General features: G+C 42.1%; 1 pseudogene; it reads right to left on the reverse strand.

Annotated features, from left to right (window-relative positions):
• The window catches only part of LOC126088445 (probable protein phosphatase 2C T23F11.1), a 98,693-nt pseudogene extending 92,454 nt beyond the window's left edge, over window positions 1-6,239 (reverse strand).
• Between the last annotated feature and the right edge of the window lie 6,009 nt (window positions 6,240-12,248).

The following is a 12,248-nucleotide window of genomic DNA, read 5'->3' on the forward strand; positions in this document are numbered from 1 at the left end:
TTTGGCGCCGTGCAGGTGAGCGCCACAATCAGGACTGCATACGACCGAGGCACACAGGGCCAACATCCGGCATCATGGTGTGGGGAGCGATCTCCTACACTGGCCGTACACCACTGGTGATCGTCGAGGGGACACTGAATAGTGCACGGTACATCCAAACCGTCATCGAACCCATCGTTCTACCATTCCTAGACCGGCAAGGGAACTTGCTGTTCCAACAGGACAATGCACGTCCGCATGTATCCCGTGCCACCCAACGTGCTCTAGAAGGTGTAAGTCAACTACCCTGGCCAGCAAGATCTCCGGATCTGTCCCCCATTGAGCATGTTTGGGACTGGATGAAGCGTCGTCTCACGCGGTCTGCACGTCCAGCACGAACGCTGGTCCAACTTAGACGCCAGGTGGAAATGGCATGGCAAGCCGTTCCACAGGACTACATCCAGCATCTCTACGATCGTCTCCATGGGAGAATAGCAGCCTGCATTGCTGCGAAAGGTGGATATACACTGTACTAGTGCCGACATTGTGCATGCTCTGTTGCCTGTGTCTATGTGCCTGTGGTTCTGTCAGTGTGATCATGTGATGTATCTGACCCCAGGAATGTGTCAATAAAGTTTCCCCTTCCTGGGACAATGAATTCACGGTGTTCTTATTTCAATTTCCAGGAGTGTATAAATGACGAACAATTTAAAACTCAGAAGGCAGCAGCTGTAAAATACAAGGAGCGAAAGGCTATTTACAACTTCCACAGAAACCAGACGGCTATTATAAGAGTCGAGAGGCATGAAAGGGATGTAGTGGTTCAGAAGAGAGTGAGAGAAGACTGTAGCCTATCCCTGATGTTATTCAGTCTGTGCCTAGAACAAGCAGTAAAGGAAACCAAAGAAAAATTTGGCGTAGGAATTAAAGTTCAGGGAAAAGAAATTAAAATTTTGAACTTTGTCGATGACACTGTAATTCTGTCAGAGACAAAAAACGATTTGGAAGAGCAGTTGAACGGAATGGACACTGTCTTGAAAGGAGAGTGTGAGATGAACATCAGCAAAAGCAAAACTAGAGTGATAGAATGTAGTACAATTAAATCAGTTGATGCTGGGGGAATTAGGAACCGAGAAACTTAAAATAGTAGTTGAGTTTTGCTATTAGGGCAGGAAAAAACTGATGATGGACGAAGTAGAGAGTATACAAAATGCGGACTAGAAAGAAAAGTGTTTCTGACGAAAGGATGTTTATTAACATGGAATATAGATTTAAGTTTTAGGGAGTCCTTACTGAAAGAATTTGTCTGGAGTGTAGCCATGTACGGACGTGAAACATGAACGATAAACAGTTTAGACAAGAGGAGAATAGAAGTTGTTGACATGTGGTGCCATTGAAGAAAGTTGAAGATTAGATGGTTATATCACCTACCTACACTCATGTTCAGAATAAACAGAACACCTTGAATAGAATTGGGGAACAAGAAATTAGTGGAACAGCTTCATGAAAATAAGGGATTGGTTGATAGAACACATTCTGAGACATCAATGGATCACCAGTTTAGTACTAGAGGGAAGTGTGGGATGTAAAAGTCGTCGAGAGAGTCCAAGAGATGAATACGGTAAGCAGATTCAGAAGGACGTATGTTGCAGTAGTTATTCGTAAGTGAAGAGGCTCGCATAGGATAGAAAAGCATGGAGAGCTGCCTCAAACTAGTCTTCGGATTGAAGACCACAACAATAACTAATGAGTCAGAAAATCAAGCTAGAAAATATTTACAAAAGATATTTTTATCCGACATCAATAATGCTAGGGAGATACTGAAAGTTCAGAATGTGAAATTGAAGATATAAGAACAGAGCTGAGAAAACAGCAGAACGTGCGATCAGTGTAAGAAGACAGCTATTACTGAACAAGTCGTTTAGTTCACGATAAAAGAAGTCAATTCTCTGAACGCACATCTGGATCATGCTCCTGTATGACGGCGAAAGCTTGACACTTTGGGAAACTGATGGAAACCGCTCACAAGCGACGTGAATTTGCCGTTCGATAAGACAGATAAGGACCATCTGGGCTTCTAATGAAGATGTGCTGAAAGAGATCAATGAGCAAAGAAACCTAAAAGCAACTTTTCAAAAATGGAAGACGAAACTTTTAGGATATTTATTTAGACACAATAGGTTTTTAATAAATATATTAAAAGATACAATTCTGGGAATGAAAACCTAGGGAAGCCCAAGAAACAAAATAGATACGTTGGAAGTAAGGAGGTGTAAAAATTACTGAGACATGAAGACGAAAGCGCTAAATGTATAAGAGTCACTGCAGCAATGCTGATGTATCTCTTCGGTTGTTGCAGATAAGTGTTCGCTTAATTGTTCAACATGTTTTTCCAACCTACCAATCAATGTCATTTTAAACCATTTACTGCTTCAAAATAGGTTTACAAGGAAAGCATCGCAGGATCACGTTTCCACTGTGTTCACGACATTAAATTTGTACGCTAGAGAAGCAAAGTTCAAATATCTGTTCTGACAGCCTAGTTTATATTTCTCTTATTTAATTAAGGTGAGTGCCGGCATAGCCCTTTCAACAGAGCTTCTGTAAATCCTTTCTAGATATCTCTGATGCTGCGTTCAGTCTCTAAGGACACGCTCTAGTCAGGTATTTCAAGCTTCTTTCCTAGGTAAGTCTTAACATTTTCATTAGCATGACAACATGATGACTTTAAGACGTGAATGCTCGAAATGACTGCAGTTAGTTTAATTTCTCTATTATTTCATCAAAATATATTTAGTACGTAATTTTCGTTGAAGGACTCGATTCCAACTACTAGACTTTTAGGCCCCCATATTTTTGATCTGAGCTCCGGGGGTCACCACAAAAGAAATGCAAATATTTTTCAAAAATACAAGTTTTGTTATACATCTTTACTTCTCCTTTGTATAACAATCTAATTCAAGCTGTTTTCATTAATCGCGCTGTCGCAGCATTCCGGCAAGAATGGCTCTGAGCACTATAGGACTTAACTTCTGAGGTCATCAGTCCCCTAGAACTTAGAAGTACTTAAACCTAACTAACCTAAGGACATCATATACACCCATGCCAGAGGCAGGATCCGAACCTGCGACCGTAGCGGTCGTGTGGTTCCAGACTGAAGCGCCTAGAACCGCTCGGTCACTCCGGCCGGCCCGGCAAGATAGCTGCTGCAGTTGTTCGTCTGAAAGAACACGCTGTTGTAGAGACTGAAGAAGGTACATGAGGATGATGCTGATAAGCATAGTAGAGGTAGTCGCTGGGCAAGCGGATTACCCGGTGAAAGTGGGCACGCCAGTACTCGGGAGCTCTCGCTCAGCGGCAGACCGACACCTGCACTAACTCCTGACAGCCTGCAGGGAATTCACAGTCCGATTTTCGCTGAGGAAAGTACGAAGACTATTCGAAAAGTGAGGTCCGAACTGTCGCGAAATGGAAACCACAGAGAAAAACAAAACTGTTTGATTTGCAACATTTTGTGCATCTCCCAGCTACGTCTCTACGTAGTCGCCGCTCGAACATAGACATTTGTCGTGGCGTTGCGCCAACTTTAAAATACCCTCGTCGTAGAAGACAGCCGCCTGTGCTCTCCACTACTTCTTTACACTGGTCTGCAATTCGTTGTCGTGCCAAAATGTTGTCTTCATAACCAGTGATTGATGAGAGCAGAGATGAACATTAGATGGAGCCAAGTCCAAGGTGTATGGTGGTTGATCAAACATTTCCCGTCGAATACGCGGCAGGGGCGTCTACATTGCCCCAGCAGTGTGCGGCCGGGAATTGTCATGAATAAGGAACTGCAGGACAGGTACGTTATACGGGGTTGCATGAAATCAGGCGAAACCTCACAGCAGGCACCCAAACTTGATGGGAGACACTATTGTTCTAGGCTTCTTTACCAGCTCACTGTGGCCTGGGAACTCAAAAGAGCGACGTGATGCGATCGACAGGCGTGTTAGGGACACTACCCAACACATCTGTGCAAAGCTTTATCGCATTTTTACTGTCGTCTCCATTTCACGACCTATTGCACCTTACTTTCTGAATAGCCCTCGTATAATTATCCGAGTGCGTGTACGAGAAGCAGTTGTTTCCAGAATATTGAGACAGTTGAAAAAGGTTTGCACAGGTGGGTTCCCATAATTTTGACAGATGCCCACAAAGAAACATACGCGAACCATACGCGACTGGAACAGGAAAGGGAGGTAATGACAGTGGCACGTAAAGTGCCCTCCGCCACACACCGTTGGGTGGCTTGCGGAGGATAAATGTAGATGTAGATGTAGGAAGAAGTGTACAGCGGACTACTGGAACAGAATGAGAAATCTGGAGTGACTTCCTTGCAAGAACTGTAACTGGAGATGAAACCTCGTTGCATCACTTGAACAGGAGACGAAAAGTCAATGTGTGGAATGGTATCGTGTGAACTCGACAAAGAACAAGATGTTCAGAACTGCGCCTTCAGCAGGAAAAGTGGTCGTTACTGTTATTTTTTTTATTCAGAAGAACTGTTGCTTGTTGACATCATGCCACATGGACCCACTATCAGTTCTGACGTGTATGTGGGAACGCTTAAGAAAATAACTGTTCTAACTAGAAACAGCCGCGTTCGACAACATCGGCCAAAACACGATGTTTTCCGTTTTCGACGGTAACGCCCTGCCTCATGTCTGTGAGAAAACCACCACTGAGATCAAAAAGCTTGGGTAAACAATATAGGAGGGCCCATCCTTTAGTCACGATCTGGTACCGTGTGATTGCTACCTCTTTAGTCTGTTCGAGGAATCCTCTCGTGGAACGAGATTTGAAGATGACACCCTCTTTGTGAGAAATATATATTTCTGACTGATAACAGAATAACGTGTTTGTCTGCGTACTTCGTATTTTATCCCTGCTGCTCCCAACAGCTCTAATAATATGGTCTAGCTTACACTGCAGAGGTTTCTATGGAATGATGTGCAGCTGTATTTCAACATATTGTAAATAGAACTGCCACGGAAATACAATCAAAACTTGCTTGAAGCTGGTACCAGTACTTTAACCCAGATAGTCCTGAATTATTTGTTTTTCAAAATTGATTTATATCTTATCTACATTCATTCACAAGGTTGTAAGGAAGAAAGTAAAAACAATTTTGAGTATTTATTTTTATTTAGTATTTCCAAAAATGGGCGTCCTTCCAGAAGGACGTCAGGACAATAAGGGAACATGTTTTTAAAGTATATGACACTGCACAATTAACTTGTTTTGGTTTTTATACTTTCAAATAAACATAAATAAATTTGAAGTATGGGCTAAAACAGCTAATAAATACAAAAAACAAAGAAAATAACCTATACACATATTTTATGCACTAGCTTGATTAGACAAAAAGCAACAAACATGAAGTGGTTCGTCACATTTTACGCACATAGGGCTAGTAGTAGTTTTTTTGTGGCAAGTTCGACATTTCAGCTGCTTCTTCTTTTTTGTTATCTCGTCCATTCGTCCATTGATAATCCAGCAACATAATGTTCTCTTCCATCAAATCTAGAATCTAGTTTTGCCCTCTTACTAGGACTTCCTCTGCTGGTAGTGACTCTTTTGCTACTTTCAAGAATTGCAGTGACAATTCGACGACGAAATGTCAGATGATCTATGGGTTATTCGTTGTGCTTGTAAAGATCCCAGGCATTTTGCTCTGCAATGTCTATAAAATGTGCAATGATCGGGAAATACCAATTTTTCCCTCTTATAGAGCATCTACATAGGGATTCATTTTGGCCAGTTCGATCTATGCCTCCCATATGAGTATTGTAGGAGTGTAATAAGTTAGGTTGAAGCACGCTAATCCATTTCTTTTGTTCCCTGGAAAATCTTGCTACAGAGGGTAGTGGTTGCACTCTGTCAAAGTTAGTGGCTACAGTAACAACATTGTTGTCATTCCAACATACAATGGAAATCCCGGATGCTGAGTCAGAACAACATTTTATCTACAAATGATAGAGTACAATTCTACAATTCTTAACTCTGTTTCCTCTTACTGTTCCTGTTGCTTCCACACCCCTCTCTTTTAGGTCATGTAGTGCATTAGCATTGAGCTGACTTGCTGGTAATTTATCTACACTTGGGTTTTCTTCAGCACCCAATTCTTCATCTGTTACGTCATCAGTTGAATTTAGAGGAGGATGTAATGTTACATTCACACCAGTATTAGGTATTTCCTCATCTTTTGATTCTAACATGTCCAAAAGTTCCATAAATGTACGTCGTTTTCTGTGAATACAAAATGACAACATATTACCCTGACGTCCTTCTGGGAGGACGGTTGAAAACATTATTGTATTACAACTGACGAAAACTTACAATCGTAATATGAGCCCATAAATAATATAGGTTAATTCTTTAAGATATTATATGACAAGTTTCAGAATTATTGACTCAATATGAAAGAAAATATATACACTCATCGATGACAAGGTGAGTCAGTTCGTCCATGGTAAAATCGGCCCTATTTTCAAGACACAGGTTCTCACTCACTATGAACGACAACCTCAAACTGACTGTCGCAGCGCGCAACTGACTCTGCCTATGTCATATAACAATGCGTCACAGTCCGTTGCAACAATGCGTTATTCGCAAAAATAAATAATTTCAACAGTGAGTTACGTCGTCCTTCCAGAAGGACGTCAGGGTTATCTGGGTAAAGCAAATGCGAAATCCTTTTTTCAAAAATGTTCAAATGTTTGTGAAATCTTATGGGACTTAACTGCTAAGGTCATCAGTCCCTAAGCTTACACACTACTTAACCTAAATTATCCTAAGGACAAACACGCACACCCATACTGACTCGAACCTCCGCTGGAACCAGCCGCACAGTCCATGACTGCAGCGCCTCTGACCGCTCGGCTAATCCCGCGCGGCTGCTTTTTTCATTCCGTTTATGTTGCTAGCTAGACAGTCAGTCATGCAGTAAGCCGTGTTATGGAAAGCACTAAGTGGCTGGCGCAAAGAAAGCCACTCACTGGGCCCCAGAAGGAACTTGGCACCGTCGCTTTAAAAGAATAATGAGGAGATAAAAATGATAAATGTCAGCCAACAGTCATGATGTAGTCCACTGGCGAAAGTGGAGAAAGGCATCTTGCCAAGAAATGGTCCTACTTTTTATCTGGAGGTCGGCTGATGTTTATTTGACTCATACAAATAGAAGTAGAGTGCTCAAGAAATGAATTCACGATGTGATTTATGCACTGCATTGATTACGAAGAAGCATGGCCACTGCCTGAAGTCGTGCCACAAGAAAGTCCAGAGGTATCGCGTAAACGACTAAGCTAGCACTATTCTCAAGAGTTTTCGCTTACGAAGTTCGTAAGGATCGAGACACATCGAACAGAATTCCAACAGAAAGACGTATGCAGATATTACAGAAAAGTAGGCACGACATTGTCCTGGTTTTTATCTTACCTGCATGACAGAAACCCGTGTGTCAACTCCATGTGTATCAATAGCAATAGGCATGCAGAATTAGCTCCAATGAAGCATGGTATGCTGTGTGATCTGTTGTTTGAGATCTTCCACTTGAGTTATCAGAAATACGGATTTCGTTCTCCTTGCGAACTATCGAATTATAAGAGTACATAGTAGCACTAACGCTCAAACTGAAAAGAGAGCTAATGATATAATTGAAAATACTGACACATGCCTCAAGGCAAATTGACTATCATTAACTTTTGACAAGACTCAGCACCTACAACTTTTAAAACTGCAGAATCTATGGAAATAATTCAAGCAATGAAATACAAGAAGTACATAGGTATAAGTTTCGAGGATTACGCGTAGATGAATCTCTAATGGTAAAATTCACACCATACATTTAATGAAACACCTTAGTTCAGCTACGTTTACAGTACGTATGATTGCTCCTGTAGGTGACAAAATAAGGAAACATGTTTATTCTGCATGTTAGACTTTACTGATCAATAATGGTCTCATTATTTGTGGCAACTAATGGAGATAGTTTTTCAGAATTATATCTGGTGTTAGTTTCAGAACATAATGCAGAGACACCCCCAAAAAACTTTTTTTTTTACACGACTGTTTCGTCTATACATGATCACTAATTTCATTTGTTGTTAACGAAAGCACACTTTAATAAACAGCAGAACAAAATTTGAATGAAATGCAAGGACCGAAAGCTGTCTCTACAACTAGTAGAAGAGTTTAACGTCAGTAAAAAAAAAAAGAGTTAGATACATAGGTACACATGTCTCAGACAACTTGTCAGAGTATATTAAACGTGGAATGGGTTATGTGTTCATATGTACGACTGAGTTAAGAAACATTTTTGGGCAATTCCTGATGCCCCACTGAGGAGTATTTTCATACAAACTCTTATACTAATTTCTAATCCATATAAACTACTGACACGAATTATTTACAGAAGAAAGAAAGAATGGTAGAAGCTCTCTTCAGGGAAGACCAGTTTCGGTTCTGGAAAAATTCAGGAACATACAAAGCAATACTCATTCCTACGGATTACCTCAAAAGATAGAGTGCAGAAAAGTTAACACACATTTATAGCGTTTCTATATTTAGGGAAGGCTTTTGACAGTGTTTATGAGAATAGACTCTTTTAAATTCTGAAAGTAGCAGGGACAAAACACAGGGAGCAAAAGGTTACCTACAGCCCGTAGAGAAACCAGAATGCATTTATAAGCATCGAAGGACACAAAAAGTAAGCAGTAGTTGACAAGAGAGTGAGACACGGCTGTAGCCTATTCATTATGTTACTCAATCTGTACACTGAGCATAGAATCCTGAAAAGACGTTATAAGATGAACATCAACAAAATTTGAAAAAAAATGCAGAATGGAATAGAGCAGATTTAATCAGGTGATATTGAGAACTAGAATAGGAAATGAGACACTGAAATGGGTAGATGAGTTTTGTTATTTGCACAGCAAGATAAGTGACGATGACTGAGATAGATATGACTCAAAACACAGATCGAGGATTCCAATAAAAGAGTTTTTAAAAAGAGAATTTTTTAACATCTACTACATGCATGTTAGGAAATATTTTCTGTAGGTATTTATCAGGAATGTAACCTCGCATGTAAATGAAAGTGAATTGAGTAACTGATATGGAAATATTGAGTCCAACTGGGAAGAAAAGAAATTTGTGGCTCTGAGCACTATGGCTCTGAGCACTATGGAACTTAACTGCTGAGGTCATCAGTCCCCTAGACTTAGAACTAGTTAAATCTAACTAACCTAAGGACACCTCACACATCCATGCCCGAGGCAGGATTCGAACCTGCGACCGTAGCGGTCGCGCGGGTCCAGACTGTAGCGCCTAGAACCGCTCGGCCACCCCGGCCGGCCAGGAAATTTGTGGCATAAGTTGTCGGAAAAAAGAAATCGCGTGATAGGATATCACTGAACCGCTAAAGAATCGTCAATTTCGTAATGGGGGAAGGTGTGGAAGTAGAGGGAGACGGAGGTTTGACTACATCAAGCAGGTTCAAATCGATGGAGGTTGCCGGACTTATGCAGAGACGAAGAAGCTTGCACAGGGTATACGTGAGTGGAGGAGCTTCATCAAACCAGTTTTTGGCTCATCACAACACCCACGGCCGGTTCGATAGCATTTTTCCACCACCTGCTCCCCTTGTAAGTAGGCTGTTTAGGTTTTTATATTGGTAACGCCACGTAGCGCTCTGTATGAAAATCACTGGATGTGCTGTGTGCAGTCTGTGGCTGGTTTGCATTGTTGGAATTTGCTATTGTAGTGTTGGGCAGTTGGCTGTTAACAACGCGTATCGTTGCGCAGTTGGAGGTGAGCCGCCAGTAGTGGTGGATGTGGGGAGAGAGATGGCGGAGTTTTGAGAGCGGATGATCTGGACGTGTGTCAATCAGAGACAGTAAATTTGTAAGACTGGATGTCATGAACTGATATATATATTATAACTTTTGAACACTATTAAGGTAAATACATTGTTTGTTCTTTATGAAAATCTTTCATTTGTTAACTATGCCTATCAGTAGTTAGTGCCTTCAGTAGTTAGAATCTTTTATCTAGCTGGCAGTATTGGCGCTCGCTGTATTGCAATAGTTCGAGTAACGAAGATTTTTGTGAGGTAAGTGATTCATGAAAGTTATAGGTTATTGTTCGTCAGGTCCATTCTTTTGTAGGAATTTTTGAATGTCACATTGCGTTGCGTTAAAAATATTGTGTGTCAGTTTGAGCACAGTCATGTATAATTTTTCTAACGGGACGTTTCACCCTTTTAGCTTGCACATTTTAACCCGTGTTAGTTTTCGCTACTTTTTGTGATAGGCACTGTATACGAATCTATCCCCTGAGCATCCTTCTCAGTTTGGCGCCACAAGTGGCCGCTACTAGTTATTGTTACTCGTCCTGTACGGAGATCTTACAGTTACGATGCCTCTGCCGCCACTTGGAAGTGTCACTTGAGCCTGAAACCGGACATGACAATAACGACAACTGGTTTCAGCACTATAACACAACAATATTTCTTAATATCAAGTCGTTTAGTACAGTTGTCTTAAATGTACGTCGCTGACATTTTTCGCATCCAAACGAGCTCTCTCCGCATAGCCACAGAATATTATTAACGTAATTTAATGTGATTTTTTATACAGCGACAATGCTCTGACTGGTATGCGCTCACGTAACAGGGGTAAGAAAGTGGAGGAGGAGGGAAGGGGGAGGGGGGGAGAGGGTGGCGGGGTTTCCCACGTGACGCGCCGATTGGTCATGACGTTTATGGTGTGGCAGCGATTTCCTCGGCGCGGCACTTTTTGTGAGAATATCGTCTGGGTCGCTGTAGCACCTACCATTTTCGCTAGCTTTCTTTTCATCACTCGTCTGACTTGTTTCATTCGCCGACTGGCAATTATTTGTTGAAGATATTCCAATCTCTATTTTCACCTTCAGATTTTATGTTTCGCAGCTCACTCAGGTTCCTTGTAAGGTATTCCCCTATGCCTCAGAGCCGGCCGGTGTGGCCGAGCAGTTCTAGGCGCTTCAGTCCGGAACCGCGCGACCCCTACGGTCGCAGGTTCGAATCCTGCCTCGGGCATGGGTGTGTGTAATGTCCTTAGGTTAGTTAGGTTTAAGTAGTCCTACGTTCTAGGGGACTGATGACGTCAGATGTTAAGTCCCATAGTGCTCAGTGCCATTTGAACCCTATGACTTAAGACGTGTCCAGTCATCCCGGCCCTTCCTCTTGTCAGTGTTTTCCGTACGTTCCTTTCTTTGCCGGTCCTGCGGAGAACCTCTTCATTAAGAATGAAGAGGTCCTGCAAGCATCCCCCAGGCTGTGGCTAAACCATATCTCTGCAGCATCCTTTCTTCCAGGAATGCTAGTCCGGTAGGTTTCTGTGAACATTGGAAGGTAGGAGATGAGGTACTGGCGAAAGTAGAGCTGTCAGCACAGGTTGCGAATCGCTTTTAGGTAGCTCAGCCGGTAGAGCACTAAAGTTTCAATCTACTCATTCCCTATCTTATCAGTACCTTCGATCCTTTTGTTCTCCGCTTTTCTCACAATCTATGATTCACTTACATACAATGCTGTGCTCCAAACATGCATTCACAGAAATTTCTTCCTCAAATTGAGATCTAGACTGCTTTTATCGAGGAGTGCCTTCGTTGTCTGTGCCAGCCTGCTTCTTACATCCTCCACGCTGCGTTACTTTTCTTCCAAATAGCACTGTTACTCTACTGCGTGCTCCCAATTTTGATGTCAAGTTTATTGCTAGTTTTGTTCCTGCTGCTCCTCTTTGCTTTCGTTTCATTTGGTCTCCTCTAGAAGCTTTTTGTGCTAAGCAGACTATTCATTCCATCCAAACGGTCATATAATTCTTCCAACCATGCAGTTTTTTTATCTCTATACACACTTCATAACCCCCAGGTGGGCGAGCCGACAGCTGAAGGTAGGAGATCGTTCCGTACTAATCACACAATGAAGGCTTTCACGACCGGATGTTTCAGTAGCTGAGAATTTTTCCGGGTTGTATTGCCGTGGTAGATGAAACTCTTCAATTCCTGACGTTTCGTCCAAGGCTACGTTGGACATCTTCGGAGGTGCACCTCGTTGTGCTGAGTCTTGCCGATTAAGTACCACAGTGATTACTTCGAGGACCGTTCCGACCCGTACGCCCCGTAGAGTGCATTCCACTGACCTCAAACCACCGTCTTTTGCGGCTTCAGGCCATTTGCGACTTCATTTG

The sequence above is a fragment of the Schistocerca cancellata genome, chromosome 6 (assembly GCF_023864275.1).
Source record: "Schistocerca cancellata isolate TAMUIC-IGC-003103 chromosome 6, iqSchCanc2.1, whole genome shotgun sequence".
Lineage (NCBI taxonomy): Eukaryota > Metazoa > Arthropoda > Insecta > Orthoptera > Acrididae > Schistocerca > Schistocerca cancellata.